The sequence below is a fragment of the Artemia sp. Qi Xiang Cuo genome, chromosome 21 (assembly GCF_049724085.1).
Source record: "Artemia sp. Qi Xiang Cuo chromosome 21, ASM4972408v1, whole genome shotgun sequence".
Classification (NCBI taxonomy): Eukaryota; Metazoa; Arthropoda; class Branchiopoda; order Anostraca; family Artemiidae; genus Artemia; species Artemia sp. Qi Xiang Cuo.
Genome location: NC_142814.1, coordinates 4,049,126 through 4,069,245, shown reverse-complemented (window position 1 = coordinate 4,069,245; position 20,120 = coordinate 4,049,126). Strand labels below are relative to the sequence as shown.

At 34.2% G+C, this 20,120-nt stretch overlaps 1 protein-coding gene across 1 annotated transcript in view; it reads right to left on the bottom strand.

The window, feature by feature from the left end:
- The window catches only part of LOC148939167 (lachesin-like), a 336,515-nt gene that overhangs the window by 274,029 nt on the left and 42,366 nt on the right, over window positions 1–20,120 (bottom strand). The window lies entirely within an intron of this gene.

Here is a 20,120-nt window from a genome sequence, read left to right as displayed (position 1 = left end):
GGACGAATGATGACAGACTGTCAATGATCGTCCTCGTCAGCCAGCCGTCTAGTGTCAAACGAAAAGTAAGTCGTCCTAGAACGGGCTGAGAGGATGTCGCAGGGAAAAATTTAAGAGATATGTGAATTTCCTTGGAGAGTTTAAAGAGGGATGCTTTGAGTAAACTGGGGTAGAGGAGGAGGCTACGCAGTTGTGTTGGCCTTGCGCGGCTTGTGCTGCAGTGAGTTGTTGGTAGTGGTGGTAGTATTTAAAAAAGTGGATGTGAAAATGAGAATATGATTAATATAAACTTTGTGTATATGATACATTAAGAATTGCATTGGTTTAATGTTTTATTTTAGTTTTTTGTATATTCCTAGGGCTATATCTGAGACAATAGAGGGGATGGGGTGCATTGTCAAAAAATGACTATGATCTTTGGAAATAGCATAAATAGAAAATTTAATGGTATTACTTCTGTTTGTTTAGAAGTTTTCCTTCAGAAGAGGATACCTACTAAATATTTGCCTTAAGTTTGGAAAAGGCTTGGATCTGCATAGGGTAGGCTATAAGTTTGCTTAGAAACTGATTCCTAGAGACTGCACAGGTGAGGATGGGGCCAAGGCCCAAAGAAAACCTACAATTTGTTAAATTTACATATACCTTTTAATCAGATTTCTTGTTTTTCTATAATGCCTCCACCCTGATTTGTTTTATTGACTCGATTTCAATTCGTTTTTCTCAACTCACCAACATTTTTTGGCCATCTTCTGTTTTTTTTTTCAAATAAGAACATTAAATTTTTTAGTTGCTTTTTTCTTACCACTTCTGAATGTTTAGTTATTCAAAGTTTTATCAGTATAAGTACTTCTGATGATAGTACAGTAATATAACATCAAAATTTGTCTTTCTTATATACTCCCCTTTGTATAGATTAAACAACATATATTCGTGATTATACACATCAAAAAGAATAAAACAAAGACTATTATGCGAGACCTGACAGCAAAGCGGTAAGGCCACTTCCAAATAAAAGATATAAAGCCAAACTGGCCAGCCATGATAGAAAAAATATAAATACGACAAACGGGTCTATGGCCAGTAAATGAAAACGAAGAAATAAAAATAAAAATGAATATTTCACCCGTACGGTATCAAGCAAGGCGTCTTCAGCGTAGATAAAAAAAAACAAAATAAATAAACTAAAACTAAAAATTTACATAAAACTAAAATAGACTCACCTAAAAATAGAATATACAATTGCTTAAAAATTACAATTTGGAGCTATTTTCGTGAAACCACCTCACAAAAGTAACTGAGTTTATTTTTAGGTTCAGGTTTTTGTTGTTTTTTTTTTATCTACGCTGAAGATGCCTTGTTTGATACGGGCAAAATATTCGTTTTGTTTTCATTTCTTCGTTTTCATTTACTGGCCATAGACCCGTTCGTCCTATTTATATTTTTTCTATCAAGGCCACTTCCCGATGCTATGGCAGATTCGGTTCGAATCTTAGACAAGATGAGGTTTTTTTATTTTGAAATTGGTATAACAAGAAGTCAAAATTTAGCTGCTCATTGAGTATGCACTTTTTCTACATAAACCTGTGACGTCTATTACCAACCAATGCTTCAGAGAGCAAAAATTTCCTCAGGCCTGGAAGAAAGCCTTCGTCCATGTTATTCCTAAAACGAAATACCCCAAAACTTGTGACGGGCTTCGGCCTATATCAATAACCCCCAATCTAGCCAAAGTGACCGAGTCATTTATTTACCGTGAAGTTTTGTCACAAATAAGCCCTTGCCTCGACCCTTACCAGTACGGGTGCCTAAAAGGCAGTAGCACGACTCACTATTTAGTGCAACTTTACCACTTAATAGTAGAATGGCTAGACAAAGGGGGTACCATAGTTGATCTCCTTTTGGCCGATTATCGCAAGGCATTCGACCTGATCCGTCACATCACGGCTTTGCAGAATCTAAAACGAATGGGCGCTAGAAAGACTATTCTGCCATTAATATTAGACTTCCCGAGACGTCCATACCAGTGCGTCTATGTACTTTTCCGGGATGACCTTGATTCGGAGTCGCCGGAGCTAACATGTGGCGCCTCTCAAGGCACCAAACTTGCTGCTCTCTTATTTTTAGCCGGCATTAACTAAATTTTATTTTACAACACTGACGAACGATTCAAACTTGTGGACGATTTGTCAGCCTTGCTGATATACCTCACTGGGAAATATCAAGTAATCCCTCAGTTCGATAGTGACCTAAAAGATAAATTCAATGGCACTGTACTACAAACGGGCTCCAGGTTAATGTGAAGAAGACCAAAGTGATGCGCTTCAATCCTCTAAAAAGAGATGTTGCTTGCCCCGACCCCTGGTACCCTACCACGTCGACTGCAGTTGTCCTTGGCGTGACATTCAGTGACGATTGTTTGTTTGGGCCACACGTCACGAATCTTGTGAAGAAGGGCAGCTACGGGCTGTGATCCTTAACCTCACTGCGTCGATTGGGGTTTTCTATAAAGCTATTGCTGCTCGCGTAAAGTGTTACGTATGCCCTCTGCTTGAATACGCGTGCCCGGTTTGGGGGCCTCAAGTGCATAATATCAACCTCCTTAATGATGAACTTGAGACAGTGCAAAAACGAGCCCTAAACACCATTCTTGGATCAAATATGTTACTTATGATTCAGCCCTCGCGGCTCTACCAATCCTAACACGTAAAGAACGAAGTTATCAGCTGACGTACAATTTTGGGCAGTCCGTTCTTTCGAGTGATAAACACCGATCCCTATTATCCTCCGCCGCCACAGTCAACAGAAACACACGCCACATGAATAAGCTGGAACCAGTAAGCTGCAAGACAAATCGTTTCATCAATTCATTCGTTCCTTTTTTTACTATTATTATTAATCATACTTAGTATATATATATATATATATATATATATATATATATATATATATATATATATATATATATATATATATATATATATATATATATATATATATATATATATACTAAGTACGATTAATAATAATTTGTCTTAAATGAGTAAATGAGTTGGGAAAAACGAGTAAGAAAAATCAGATTTTAAAAGCCCAATCTTTTTGTGCCTCGTATTTCCATTTATATTTATAGATTCTGGAGAATAAGTTAATTTTAAAGATTCAATATTCATTTAATAAAAATAGCTGTCGTAGATACGGCTGACACCGTGACTAAATTAAGCTACCCTTTACAACAATATATATATATATATATATATATATATATATATATATATATATATATATATATATATATATATATATATATATATATATATATATATATATATATATATATATATATATATATATATTGTTGTAAAGGGTAGCTTAATTTAGTCACGGTGTCAGCCGTATCTACGACAGCTATTTTTATTAAATGAATATTGAATCTTTAAAATTAACTTATTCTCCAGAATCTATAAATATAAATGGAAATACGGGGCACAAAAAGATTGGGCTTTTAAAGATTCTTTTATATATATATATATATATATATATATATATATATATATATATATATATATATATATATATATATATATATATATATATATATATATATATATATATATATATATATATATATATATATATATATATATATATATATATATATATATATATATATATATATATATATATATATATATATATATATATATATATATATATATATATATATATATATATATATATATATATATATATATATATATATATATATATATATATATATATATATATATATATATATATATATATATATATATATATATATATATATATATATATATATATATATATATATATATATATATATATATATATATATATATATATATATATATTGTCTTATTTTCAAAATAAGGGGAAACTACCACTCAAAAGTCACACCATCAGATTCAGCGTATCAGAAAACCCTACTATAGAAGCTTAAAACTCCTATCTGCAAAAATGTGGAATTTTGTTTTTTTTTGCCAGAAGAAAGATCACGGATGTGTGTTTATTGTTTTTTATATATATATATTTTTTTTTTTAGGGGTGATCGTATCGACCCAGTGGTCCTAGAATATCGCGGGAGGACTAATTTGAGCGGAAATTAAAAGTTCTAGTGGCCCTTTTAAGTGACAAACAAATGAAGGGCAACTAGGCCCCCTCCCACGCTTATTTTTTTTCCAAAGTCACCCGATCAAAATTTTGAGATAGCCATTTTGTTCAGCATTGTCGAAAAATACAATAAATATGTCTGTAAGAACGACTTAATCCGCCACAGTTCCCAGGGGAAGGTCTGCAAGTTATGAACTTTGCCCAAAGTTTCAGATACTTTGCCCAAAGCTGCCTATACTTAAGGCCATACCGCTCCAATGTTTTATTATTATTTTGTTTCTAAGAGGCACTTCATATAGAAGAGGTCGTCGTATAAACCTCAAAGGGGACTCATTCAATTGGAAATCGAGAGTTCTAGTGCCCTTTTTAAAGGTCAAAGGTGATTGGAAGGTAAATAACACCCCTTCCATGCCCACCATTTCCCCAAACACATCCAATCAAAATTTTGAGATAGCCGTTTTGTTCTACGTAGTTGATTTCCAAATAGAAATTATGTTTTTGAGGAGAAAATCCCCCCACAACCCTCAGGGCACGGGGTGTAGGTTATGCCCTGGGGCTATACACAGTTTTTATAGAAAGCTTTGCGGTAGAAACTTCGAAAAGGACAATTGGAAATCATTCAATTGGAAATTCAAAGGGCTAGTGCCCTTTTTAATAGTCGAAAGTAATCGGAGGGCAGCTAACCCCCCTCTCACGCCCACCCTTTCCCCAAACACATCCAATCTACATTTTGAGATAGCTATTTTGTTCAACGTAGTTGAAAATTCGGGAAATTAGGTATTTGAGGATGACACCCCCCCAGCCCTCAGGGCAAGGGTTGTAAGTTATGCCCTGGGGGCATATAAGGTTTTTATAGAAATTGTTATCATAGAAACTTCAAAAAGGGCTCATTCGATTGAAAACTTAAATGGCTAGCATGGGTGCCCATAAGCTGAATTCCAGGTGGGGGGGGCAAAACTTGACTAATTGGCACTTTTAATGCTATATAATAGAAATCTCCGAACAAAAATATAAAAGTAAGGCAGCATCATTCAGCCAGGGGGGATGTGTTCCCCAAAGACATCCAATCAAAAATTGTGAGATAGCCATTTTGTTCAACGTAGTTGAAAGTTCTAGAAATTATATCTTTGAGCAGGACACTCCCCACACAGTCTTCAGGTCAAGGGTTATGAGTTATGCCCTGGGGGCATATATGGTTCTTATGGAAGGAATGCTCTTATTAACACCAGAGAGGGCTCAATTGATTGGACATTGAAAGTTCTAGTTCACTTTTTAAGCGTCAAAAGATATCTGAGGGTAACCAGCCCCCCCCACGCCCTTTTTTCCCAAATGCAACCGATAAAAATTTTGAGATAGCTATTTTATTCAAAATAATTTAAAGATCGTGTAAAAATACTCCGGTGTCGAAACAACCCTTCAGGGCCCGGGGGCAGGCGTTGTAAGTTATACCCTGGGGGCATATATGGTTCTTATGGAAGGGATGCTCGTACAAACTTCAAAGAGGGCTCATTTTATTGGAAATTGAAAGTTCTAGATCATTTTCTAGGAGTCAAAAGAGATTGGAGGGCCCCTAGATCCATCTCCTCCACGCCTTTTTCCTCAAATCCATCCGATAAGAACTTTGAGATAACCATTTTTTTTAATAGTTAAAAGACCATATAACGAAAACTCCAGGGCGCACACAGCCCCCCAGGGCCTCAGGGCAGTTGTTGTAAGTTATGAATATATGGAATATATGGTTCTTATGGAAGGGATGCTCGTACAAACTTCAAAGAGGACATATTTGATTGGAAATTGAAAGTTGTAGTTCACTTATTAGGAGTCTTATGGAAGGGATGCTCTTGCAAACTTCCAAGAGGGCTCATTTGATTGGAAATTGAAAGTTCTAGTTCACATTTTAGAAGTCAAAAAAGATTGGAGGGCCCCTAGCTCCATCCCCCTCCGCGCTCTTTTTCCTCAAATCCATCCGATAATAACTTTGAGATAACCATTTTTTTAAAATAGTTCAAAGACCATATAACGAAAACTCCGGGGCACACACAGCCCCCCAGCGCCCCAGGGCAGATGTTTTAAGTTATGCCTTGGGGAATATATGGTTCTTACGGAAGGGAGCTCGTAAAATTTAGAGAGGGCTCATTTGATTGGAAATTGAAATTTCTCGTTAAGTTGTTGAGAGTCAAAAGAGATTGGATGGCAACTTCCCCCCCCCCCGCCCCCTTTTCCCCAAATTCATCCGATTTTGAGATAGCTGCACCAGCAGTAGAATACCATATATTTAAAATATAAGATTCTTTCCTTCTAAAGATGATTCGGGAAGAAATTAAACGTCCCCTAATTGAGTTCAAATACCGCTTCCAAGAGTCTAAATTCTTAATCAACAAAAAGAAAAATTTCATTTCTAGCTTCAGTCAAACAACGACGTAGTCGTTCTAATTTCACTAACATAATTAGTAGCAAAAAATTGCTACGTACGATATTTCTAAGGAAGTTTAAAAGGCAAAAAACTGTGTCAACTCCTGAATCATCTGAAAAATCTTAAAAATATTATTGGGCGAAGATTCGCGTCCTTGGGGCACATGAGCCAATGGCAAGCAGTCCTTACAGCACAGGACGAAAGAACTGCGTTTGGGAGTGTGGTCAATGTGTTTTTTAATTTTAATATGAAGTCAGATTTAAAACGATTAGTACCGCAAATAATCTCGGTCACCATTATTTTCATTGAAGTGACCCGTTGCTGTACAACTAAGCATGTAAGTTCAATAAATCTATTGTCTTTTTATATGTGTTTATTTCATTTATATGTCTGCGTCTAGTCCAATAATAGGTAATTAGTTTGCAAGTCTCCAAGGTAAATGCTCCCAAAGGAATCTGATCTCCAGATAGCTCAAGAAAGAAGAGGCGACGTTTTTTCATCCCTGCAAGCACCAAAAGTGGTCATCGCCACGGCTTAGAAGAATGTTTCTAACCCCTGCTAGCCTATAAGAATTCGTATCTCTTAAATCAGATCTGATTGTGCCATGGAAACAAAGCTTTGAGACGTCAAAACTTATAATTCAATAAATCGTAACTACTCAAAAAACTTACATAACAAATGGCGCGGCCTGTAGGATATTGGAGGAAAACTGCGAACTAATTAGGCTATTTGAACTTTGTAATTTAAATTTAATTATTGGAAAGATACAGACATATAAGAAAATTGATTAGGCCTAGTGCCGCTAAACTACTACAGGAAAACCCTTTGGACATCTCATAGGAGGTAATAGCCTCCCCCAATACATATATACTATATTATTATTTTCTTTAAGTTTTAACTGGTGGAAGTTGAGAAAACTGGGTCGAGTCGACTAAATAAAAAATGGTATATTGAAACAGAAATGGCTTTGTCAAAAGAGGAAGGTAAATGGACTTCGCTTTTAGCGGCGCTCGAATTAGCAAAACTTCGAGCAGCTTTGCTTGAACTTTGGCTGTTAGAAATAAATTTGTATCCCCTCAAAGAGTTGGGTACAATAGAAAAATGGAGAAAAGGCTCAATGAAGAATTGTAAAATGAGAAAAAAAATAGTATTCAGGTTTTAACAAGTAGAATCAAGTATATAATTAGTAATTTTTTTAGTGTTAGTAACAAATGCAATGTAGTAGTGCCGTATATTACTAAATAATAAAGTATTTGTACCGTGAATTGAAAGAATTAAATAAAAGATAATACGTAAAGAAAAACAAAATCCAGCTGGACCGATGAAACGTTGGTAGAAACAGAAAAATTTTAGGCATAATAGTAGCAAATGGGGTCCCAATTCAGCCTTACTACAGGTACAGGCTATAAACTTATTGTTTAAGGATAAAAAAACTGCTACTGTTGGGGTTCTACCCCTGTTTCTTTTCCTTTCAGATAAATGACCTATTTTAGTTTCTTTAATTAAATTTGTGACCCTTTTGGAAGAATACAAGTAAGGTATTTTCTACAAACTGTGTAGTATTTTCCGTAACCCAGGCAGGGTAGGAATAGAGCTACAAGGCACCGTCATTATTATATTGACAGGGAGGGTTATTACCTCCAAGGAGAGAGTAGAAATTTTCTAGCCGTAAACCAAGGCGGGTATATTTGCCTTTAGAAAGTGGCCATTTGACCACTCGATCGCGTTACCATACCCTGGGACAGGGTATACTGTAAATAGGGTAGTACCAAACCCGATATTTGCAGAACCGTTGGGGTAAGAGCGGGAATCTCACTAACATTAGGGCCGAAAAGGGGTTCTCCCCTTCGAGTAAGTGGCATAGCAATCTTTTTGCCTCATTCGAGTAAGTGGCATAGCAATCTTCTTGCGTCATTTTTTGCCTTTAAAAGTAGTGACCCCACACATACACCCCAATAAATGGTGCCAGCGGTAGCTAGCACTACGAACATTGGCGGCAGCGGCATAAGCACACATCCTAGGAAGCTTAGCAAAAGTCGCCGAAGGAAGCAAAAAAGAAGAGTTGTTACCCAGCTGTGACTGGAACTCTGCATAAGGCGAGAAATTCGGCGAAAGAAACCGTTAATCACAGAAAATTGAGGCATAGGGACAGGTCTTAAAAGGGTCTCCTTTACCTACACAGATGACCTTCACGTGAATAATGGTGTTAGAAAAATTCAAATTCTGAAGTAGCTCCGCAAAATGAGTGAACAAGAAAATTTGAATTTTGAACCATGGCTGCTTTAGAGCCATGTAGATGTAAAAAAAGCCAGTGTACATGCTTGTTTACAAAGAATAATTAAAAATTCATGAATATATTTTTTTGGGGGTCTAGCGTCATTTGTATTGCTGGGGTCGACTCCCCTCGCACACGTTAGGTCCCCTAGTGGATAAATATCCGCGTTATTTGCGCTTATTAATTTTATGGGTTATTTGTAATGATGGCAAATATCAGACTTAACTTATTGCTTTTTTTATAAACAGATACCATTCAACACAATTAAGAAAGGTCGTCAAAAGTCTGTCTATTGTTCTTAAAAACTGCTTATTTGAAAATGTCAATTTTCTTTTTATGTTGTTCTATTTATTTAAGAGCTAGAGATGATGAGCATATGTAGGTTTTATTTTTGTAGCTAGACTTAAGACATACCTTAGTACTTCAGTTTAATTAAATCTACGTTCAATGTTTTGTTACAACAAGCATCCTTGATTGCTATACTTTGCACACCTTAGACTAAATTAGTCTGTGTTACTAAGGATTTGATTAAGTTTTAGATGTCTTATTTTTGTTAGTGTTATTTCTATGCCCTTTCAAAGGATAATAGAAAGGTTGGAACAGAAAATAACCAAAGGTAGGAAGCTCGTGGTCGACTGAGAATGGCAAGTGGTGTTGGGCCACGTCTTGTGGGAAGCACGGGTAGGAACCAAAGACCCATGATTCTTTTTGAAATTTATTTTTTAACAACCGCAGGAAATAACATTTCTAAGTCATTCAAATGTAAGAAATTTGTATTTTCATTCCAATCAGGGCCAGTTAAAACAATACACGAAGGTTAAATAGAAACTTCTGTGAGCTAAGTTTTCGTTTTTGGATCTGAATGCTTTGAAAGAGAAACAGAGAGTTTACTTTCTTATAGCTCCGAGAAAAAAAACTTTTTAATTTCATTATATAATATCTATGACGTATGCTGTCCTACAGCTGTGTTAAACATTACTTTCAAAGAGAAACAAAGGCATTAATGTCTTTAGCTCCTTGGCGAAAAATTTAATTTCATTAGTTTATACCTATGACGTATACAATAACAGAGAGATCACTGTTCTATAGTTCTGTGACAAAAAAATGTTCTTTAATTTCATTGGTTTATCTATGACATATCTTGTGCTCTAATTTCTGTGACATATTTTCGCAAGTCAGTCACGTTATATCTTACCTATACTGACTCAGGCCTCCTGGGATTTTGTATGAAAAATCGACCCAGGTCCAAACAAAAATTGATGTCATCAAAAAAAAAAAAAAAAAAAAAAAATTTTACTTATCGTTTAATTTCTACCAATAAGAAGACTGCAAGGTGATGACGGTGATATCTTTACTAATGGTCTTATACATGGATTAAGACAAGGCGAAATCTCCTCTCTACAATGGGCATAAGAGTTTTCTAAGATGTAGAATCCCTACAGAAATTGCCTTCTACATGAAAATTGAAAAAAAAATTTTAAATCAAAAGTAAATCAAATATGCCTAACTTGACTTAAAAATTCGATAATCCGACACTATTCATAGCTAGAACTTGATCTGAATCGTGTTTTGCTCTATTTTTAGGTTTTTAGTGTTTAGTCTTCCTTTTTTTACTTGCCGTTTTATTCGTTTTTCTTGCTTAAAATATCAGTCAAATTCTTATTTAATTATTCTAATAATCAATTCGTACTCAATTTTTTACTTTAATTATTTATTAAAATATAATTTCTCAATAAGTTATTATTTAAAATTTAATTATCTCAATAAACTATTTAGAACCTGATAATTTATTTAAGTTAGACTAAGGTTTATGTTTAACTCGAAAAGACTGTGCTTCATTTAGTGAAAAACGTTTATTTTTGTCAATTTTTTTTCCTGTTTACCCCTTTTTTAGTTTATGCGAAATCTATCTGAGCAACATGTACATTAAATTACCCAATTCTGATATGGTGAATACTAAAGAAATTTCCTCTTGAAACCTATATTTCTTCACCCCCATTATACCCGTACAAATTTCCGCCAGTTTTCAGTATATTTTGATAGAGCGAATTTGTTTTATTTAGCTGAAGTAAACACGACTAATTCGGAGCGTCGGGTATTTTGAAAAGAAGTTTAGTTTTTAAACTATGCAATTCAGTAGGCTATACCCTTATATCTGGCAGCTATATAAAATCAAAAAAAAAACTACCAGTACAGAAGCGTCTAATTATATGAAATATTTTATATTAGTGCAGATTCTAATTATTTTAGGCCTACACATTGCTCATTCATGTGTTTCTTACTCGAGTAATATATTTACTAATAGACAACTATTGGTAACTATAACCAAACAACCTATTGGTACGTTTATATGTAGAATTTCACGGCGGATGTGAAATTATATCTCAATAATAATATGTAAAATTTTGAAACCATCTAATCATTTAAAATATATGGATTGAAACCCTGTGAATGTACAATTGCGACTAAGTAAAACCCAAAGGTAATTCCCTATGACTTTGAAGGTGTTCCAAACTTGACATATTGCAATAAGACTTTAATATCAAATTTATTTATATATGTATGACGGATTGTCTGAAAAAAAAGCCTTCTAAAAAGATATTGATGTCAGTTCTTCATTATGCCTATATTCTTTGCCAAGCATTAACGGGTATCTACGGAGGCAAGCTTGGAAATCCTGCATCTAATGACCTTATTCGAAAAGCGAATATGAGGCACCAATGTTGACTTGCAATTACGGAAAAATCCTGAGACTAAGAACCTCTGCATTTCAGCCGTTAAACCCGGAACCCCATGAGAACGTCTAAGCCTAGAAATAGGGACGACATTAGAAAACGAGTGGGTTGAGAGGTCTCCACTCGTCCTTGTTATGTCTTGTTCCCTCATTGTAGTATCCTTTGCGTAAAACCATGCGGCTATGAAGCTGCACGTGCGTTTGTTCAACAGCACGAATGTGCGTGAACAATTCAGGCATGAAAAATATCTTAAAAGTAGACCTCAAACTTAATAACGTAGGGTAAATTATCTTTATTTAATATTGATATTTTCGTTCTCAAAACAAACTTGAAGACATCTCTATTTTAATTTTTTAGATTTTTGTTGAGAGTAGTAATATTAGTGTATTCATTTAATTCTGTCTCATAACTAAGAAATTATAACCCAATTAATGCGTGAATTATTGTATGTGTATTTACTTCAAAGAACATGTGATTCTGCCGCTTTGTTTTTATTACAGGAAAGTAAATGGACACTTTGGTCATTGAGTATTACAATAAGCTGCCCAGTACAGATACGACCCAGTAGCATCTATTTTCATCATATCTCAACCAACGAAGAGTACTCACCATATCTCCAGGCAACTTTCATCCTAACTTCGTCTACGAGAACAACAGTTACCTTCGATCGTCGGTTCTTCGACTATGAACCATATTATGTATCGGGTAACACTATATTTGAACCTCAGTATCAAGTGTTTTAACGAACTATATAATCACATAAACGCTGAGAAACCCATCGGTCAGTACAAGATATAAATACGTAGATATCGCTGTTGATACTCACTATGGACCCCAGAATAATTTAACAGTATAGTGATGATATTTGAAACTAAACGATATTAAACACTATTTGAAGTTAAATGACACTTAAAGACATTTGAAGATATTCGAAGACGAAATTAAATATAATTTGAATTCTAATTCTGAGAACTCCATCGATCAGAACACGATAGACGATATTTAAAGCTGAAAGATACTTAAAGATATTTGAAGATATTTGAAGAAGAAATTAAAGACAATTTGAAGTTTAATTCTGAGAACTTTATCGATCAGCACACGATAAACGATATTTGAAGTTAAATGACACTTAAAGACATTTGAAGATATTTGAAGCAGAAATTAAAGACAATTTGAACTTTAACTCTGAGAACACCATCGAGCAGTACAAGATAAACGATATTTAACGATATTTGAAGTTAAATGATAGTTGAAGATATTTGAAGCTGAAGTTAAAGACAATATATTAAGAGAGTTACTAAAGTATGACGACAACCCGTTTCAAAAGGCACAAATGAACAATTTTACGCGAGAATATATTCTCTATGTGCCTCAAAAATCCTAAAAATGGTATGCTGAGAAGAAAAACCCCAACACCTGTAGTGGGAAGAATCATTTCCCAATTGACTATTAGAACGATATTTATGGGTCATTTCCCAATTGACTATTAGGGAAAACTTACCGTGTAAAGACAACTAGACTCGAACTGTTCCATGAAGAAACCATAACGTAAGTGCTTCGAAATTTTTGCCAGGACAAAAGGAGTGAAGGACAGTAATTTACAACAGAAGGGTGTAGTACACTAAGGACACGAAAGGTATGAATAGATGTGAAGCTACATGTGTTACTTCCTAATAACTTTGAAAATTCAAACATCCCAATAGTGAAAATGTTTTAATGTCATCAGTGAATATGATGAACCAAATATTGTATGTTATAAATAATTCTTGTATGTACCGCAAGTAGAATTAGGTGTAATATTATCATGTTATTCACTTAATGTAGCGTACATAGTATGTAGTACGTCATACAGACAGCAAAAAAAGAAAAAAATGTAAAAGTGGAATAGCCCCAACCTTATTCGACATGTAAAATTAATCAGTATAAGATTTAAAAAAAAAATCTTTAATATAGTAGCTAACCTACAACCAAAAATAATCTTAGTCCGGTAGATGAATTTTAAATAGGGATGTAAAATAAAATAAGAAAAATAATTGAAAAATTTTAAGCACTCCTAATGAGCAGTTACTAATGACGGGACGTCATTATTCGATGGGAAGGGTGATGTGCACCAGCAGTAGAATACCATATATTTAAAATATAAGATTCTTTCCTTCTAAAGATGATTCGGACAGAAATTAAACGTCCCCTAATTGAGTTCAAATACCGCTTCCAAGAGTCTAAATTCTTAATCAACAAAAAGAGAAATTGTATTTCTAGCTTCAGTCAGACAACGGCGCTAGTCGTTCTAATTTCGCTAACATAATTAGTAGCAAAAAATTGCTACGTACGATATTTCTAAGGACGTTCAAACGGAAAAAAAACCGTTTCAACGCCTGAATCATCTGAAATATCTTAAAGAGATTATTGGACGAGGGTTCGCGTCCTTGGGCCACGTGAGCCAATGGCAAGCCAGTCCTTACAGCGCAGGACGAAAGAACTGCGTTTGGTAGTGGGGTAAATGTGTTTTTTAATTTTAATATGAAGTCAGATTCAAAACGATTAGTACCGCAAATAATCTCGGTCACCATTATTGTCATTGAAGTGACCCGTTGCTGTACAACTAAGCATGTAAGTTCAATAAATCTATTGTCTTTTTATCGGTGTTTATTTCATTTATATGGGTGCGTCTAGTCCAATGATAGGTAATTAGTTCGTAAGTCTCCAAGGTAAATGCTCCCAAAGGAATCTGATCTTCAGATAGCTCAAGAAAGAAGAGGCCACGTTTTTTCATCCCTGCAAGCACCAAAAGTTGTCATCGCCAAGGCTTAGAAGAATGTTTCTAACCCCTGCTAGCCTATAAGAATTCGTATCTCTTAAATCAGATCTGATTGTGCCATGGAAACAAAGCTCTGAGACGTCAAAACCTATAGTTCAATAATCCGTAATTACTAGAAAAACTTTACATAACATAGCCATTAAATTAAAAATTGTTCAAAGTCAGATAACAATAACTCAGGTGTCGACACAACCCTCAGGGCCCGCGGGCAGGCGTTGTAATTTATGCCCTGGGGTGTATATGGTTCTTATGAAAGGGATGCCGGTATAAACTTCAGAGAGAGCTCATTTGATTGGACATTGAAAGTTCGAGTTCACTTTTTAATAGTTAAAAGAGATCCTAGGGCAACTAGCCCCCCATGCCTTCTTTTTCCAAACCCATCTGATGAAAATTTTGAGGTAGACATATTGTTAAAAACAGTTCAAACGTCGGATAAGAAAAACTTCGGTGTCATTACAACCCCCCAGGGCCCAGGGGAAGGTGTTCTAATTTATGCCCTAAAGGTATGTATGGTTCTTATGAAAGGGATGCTCGTATAAACTTCATAGAGGGCTCATTTGATTGAAAATTTAAAGTTCTAGTTTTACTTTTTAAGAATCAAGAGATTTAAGGGCAACTAGCCCCCCCCCCCAACACCCTTTTTTCCCCAAGCCCATCCGCTACAAATTTTTAGATAACCAGTTTTTTAAAAATTGTTCAAAAATTAGATCACAAAAACTCCGGTGTCATCATAACGCCCTAGGACCCGGGGGGTAGTCGTTGTCCTGGGGGAGCATATCGTTCTTATGAAAGAGATGCTCGTAAAAACTTCAGAAAGAGCTCATTTTATTGGAAATTGAAAGTTCTAGTTCACTTTTTAAGAGTCAAAAGATGTCCGAGGGCAACTAACACCCCCCCTCCCCACACACACACACCCTTTTTTCCCCAAAGCCATCCGATAAAAATTTTGAGATAGCTATTTTTTAAAATAGTTCAAAGTTCAGATAGCAAAAACTCCGGTGTCGACACAACCCTCCAGGGCCTGGGGGGCAGGGATAGTAAGCAAATTAAAAGTTCTAGTTCATTTTCTCGGAGCAAAAAAATATCGGAGGGTAACTAGCCCCTTTCGCCCTTCACACCTTTGGGTTTATCGAGTGGATAAACCCATCCGATTAAAAAATGAGGTGACCATTTTGTAAAAATAGTTCAAACATCAGATATTAAAACGGGTCGACACAACCCCCCCCCCACCAGGGCCCAGGTACAGGCGTTGTAAGTTATGCTCTGGGGGTTTGTATGGTTCTTATAGAAGGGGTGCTCGTTGAAAACTTTAGAGAGGGCTCATTCGATTGAAAATAGAAAGTTCTAGTTCACTTTTAAAGGGTCAAAAGAGACCGAGGGGCAGTTAGCCCCCCCCCCTGCCCTTTTTTCCCCCAACCCATCAGATAAAATTTTCGAGATAGCCTTTTTGTTAAATATAGTTCAAACATCAGATAATAAAAGCTCCAAGGGGCATAAACCCCTTTTTTTCACTTAGAAATTGTTACTTTGATACCAGTTTTAATACTTCGATGAAAATTTGACTTTTTAAAAAAAAAGTTTGATTTTGAAATTAGGAATTTTTTAAAACAAAAATACTTTTTGTAATTAAAAACGAACAAAAATTAATTAAAAAAAAATCCGAAAAACAATATTTTCAAAGAAAAGTAAAGGCAATCTTAAAATTAAGCTCAGCAGATACATATACTTGTTAAAATTCAAAATCAAAACGACCAGAAATTACTATTAAAGAATAAATGAAACCCAAAATGAACAGAAATTAAATAAACAATCATGGCAAAAAACATGCAACAAGTAATAATATAAATGAATAAATAGATCTTAAAGCGAGTAATGCTTAGATTGAATATGAAAATCAGGGTTAAAACGAAAAAAAAATATTTTGCTATTGAAGTATAAATGAAACTTAAGACGAACAGAAATTAAATAAACAATCAATGCAAACAAATATACAATAGATATTAATGTAAATGAATAAATAAATCTTAAAACGAGTGAAACTTAAATTGAATATGCAAATCAAACTTTTCAAAAAATAAGTTTTTCAAAGAAAAGTAAAGGCCATTTTAAACTTAAGCTCAGCAGATACAAATACCTGTTAAAACTCAAACTCAAAACGGCCAAAAATTACTATTAAAGAATAAAAGAAACCCAAAACGAATAGAAATTAAATAAACAATCATAGTAAAGTACATACAACAAGTAAAAATATAAATGAATAAATAGATCTTAAAGCGAGTAATACTTAGATTGAATATGAAAATCAAGCTTAAAACAAAAAAAAATATTTTGCTACTGAAGTATAAATGAAACTTAAAACGAACAGAAATTAAACAAACAATCAATGCAAACAAACATACAAGAGATATTAATGTAAATGAATAAATAAATCTTAGAACGAGTGAAACTTAAATTGAATATTCAAATCAGGCTTGAAACGAACAAAAATCACTACAAACCAGAGTTTGGGTATCGCCTCCTTCTTTCACTGTTAAAGTCTAAAACCAGCTGCGTCATTGGCGCTTTACTGAAAATTATATGCGTCTTGAACAGTCTTTGAAAGTATAAAAAAATAAAATTGAATATTTGATGTATAATGATATTAATTGTTGAAATATCCATCAGTTCAAGAATTTATTTCCCTATCACTTTATTCTTATTTTCAATGCTGTAAGAACTTGAAAAGAAAATATTTGTACAATAATTCGTTTTCAGTTTAGCACCAATGACGCAGCAGGCTTTTGGTATTTATTTACAGTTACAGGAGGGGGCAGTATCCAAACTCTTGTTTGTAGTGAAACTATATTCATCTTGAACAACTTTAGAAAGAACTAATAAATTAAACTAACTATTTGATGTATAATGATATTCATTGCTGAAAGCTGATCAGTTCAAAATTTTATTATAATTTTAATATTTATTTTCAATATTAAGTACAAAGACAATATTTGTAATAAAATTGGTTTTCAATAAAGCACCAATGACATAGTAAGTTTTAGACTTTTACAGTGAGAGAAGGAGGCGATACCCAAATTCTTGTTTGTAGTGATTTTTGTTTGTTTCAAGCTTGATTTGCATATTCAATTTAAGTTTCACTCGTTTTAAGATTTATTTATTCATTTACATTAATATCTAGGCTATTGTATGTGTTTGCATTGATTGTTTGTTTAATTTCTGTTCGTTTTAAGTTTCATTTATACTTCAGTAGCAAAATATTTTTTTTTGTTTTAAGCTTGATTTTCATATTCAATCTAAGCATTACTCGCTTTAAGATCTATTTATTCATTTATACTATTACTTGTTGTATGTACTTTACTATGATTGTTTATTTAATTTCTATTCGTTTTGGGTTTCTTTTATTCTTTAATAGTAATTTCTGGTCGTTTTGAGTTTGAATTTTTAACACGTATTTGTATCTGCTGAGCTTAAGTTTAAAATGGCCTTTACTTTTCTTTGAAAAACTTATTTTTCGAAAAGTTTTTTTAATGAATACATATATGGAGGTAGTTCACATGGGGGAAGGGGCTTTGCTATGAAGGAGGCGCCGAATTTTCCAGTATTATTTAAAAAAACGATCAGTAATTAAATAAAAAAGCCATTTAGTCGAAAAAAGTAAAATTAATATGCAAATATCGTTTCAATTATTCATGTAAGGTGAACCAAAATCAAAGCTGCATTAAGTCACAAATGTTCAGAAATTAAATTAAAAAATAAGTTTTTTTTAAACTGAAAGTAAGGAGCGACATTAAAACTTAAAACGAACAGAAATTATTCCGTTTATGAAAGGGACTGTAACTTCCTCAACGCCCCACTCTTTACATTAAAGTTTGACTCTGTCTCACAACTTTATTTTTTAAAACAATAAAATATTTTAGCGTAAAGAGCAAAGTTTTGAGGAGGGGACAGTCCCTTTTATATACGGAATAATTTCTGTTCATTTTACGTTTTAATGTCGCTCCTTACTTTCAGTTAAATAAAACTTGTTTTTTTATTTAACTGTTTAAAAAGGTGATGAAGATAAATTTTTTTACGGGGTATTTATTTTTTTTGGCGGGAACAAACTGTCATTCAGATTTGTTCGAGAAAAACAAAAACAAATTGCACCCAAATCAGCTTATATTTTAAACGCAAGGTTTTTTCTGCTCTAACAGCGAAAATGGGTTCCAATTCGTAAGAATTTATGGTACTTATATGATATACCCCCTACCACTCAAGAAGTGAAGTTAGGTTAATCCTAATAAAATATACACAAGTACGATAAAAATTTAACATTTTAGGAACAAATTTGGGCTATACATTTGCATATTAAGGGGGAGGGGGTAAAATAGAGCGGGTCTGCATTCAAAATGTGTTAGCTACAATTATTATGATATTATGAAGAATTGTTTTCTGACTTCACACTGTCCAAATACTTTACCCCCCCCCCCCCTAATTTTCAAATATGTAACCAAAATTATATAATCTATTCTGTCACTTCTCTTTGTCTTTTCTCAAGCTAAGTTGAAAGAGACTAGCGAAAGAAACCGGTTTGCAGTGCGTCAATGCATGAACAACCTGAGCGGTGGGGGATATATCGTACAAGTACCGAATTTAGAAGGGAAGAGACGGCTCCAATAATTTTTTCATTAAGATGCAAAAAAGGCTTATCTTCAAATCTGGAGGGGGATTTTTTTTTATCTTTTAATTTGATTGCATAAGAAGTTGTGTTCTGAAATTTAGAAAAGATAGTTGGTTTTTCCCTCCTAGTGTCACTCTTGACAGAGAAATAAATGCACCCTGCCTTGAAAAGAAATTTTCTATCGAAAGTTCCGAAAAGGTTACGTTTTTTGTGTTTGAACTTTAGGAAGTTTTTTTGTTCCGTGTTAGCCCTGGGAAGAATTTGTAAAGAAGATTTCGGAGGGGGTCCGTTTGATTTGGAATTAAAAATTCCAGTGCCCCTTTCAAGATTCAAAAGCAATTGGAGGGAAACCTGCCCCCCTCCCGTTATTCCGTCAAAGACGTCCGATAAAAATTTTGAAATAGCCATTTTGCTATGCATAGTTGACAGTCAAATAAACCTGCTTATGGGGACGATACCCCCTCCCCCACAGCCATCGGGGAAAGGGTTATAAGCTGTGCAATTTACTCACGATTTACGTCGAGAGTTTGTTATTGAGAGAGGGTGCCATGAATTTTGCTTAGTATTAGTAGAAAGGGGGGTGCTACTCCCACGAGGACCACGTGGTTTATGGTTTTCTCAGTGAGAATGAAAAAACAGGAATTTTCTCACTTAAAAAAACATGAATTTTATCACTTCGATGGTTTTTTTATTGGATGGTTATGTGTGTTGGTCAATTTATTTGATGTTTTTCATGGATGTCAACAGCAATTTATGTCTGTTTTATGGTTTTTGTCACTGAGAATGAAAAACAGGAACTTTCTCACATTTATGGATGTCAACAGCAATTCATGTCTGTTTTATGGTTTTTGTCAGTGAGAATGAAAAAACAGGAACTTTTTCACATTTATGGATGTCAACAGCAATTTATGTCTGTTTTATGTCTTTAGGCGAACCTAACCTGAGAAATTGATTTACATAATCGGCGGGGGAATATATTGATTCACGAAGGAGAATTAAGAAACAAACATGGCTTCTTTGATCTTTAGGCTAACCTAACCTGAGAAATTGATTTACATAATCGCTAGGGGAATATA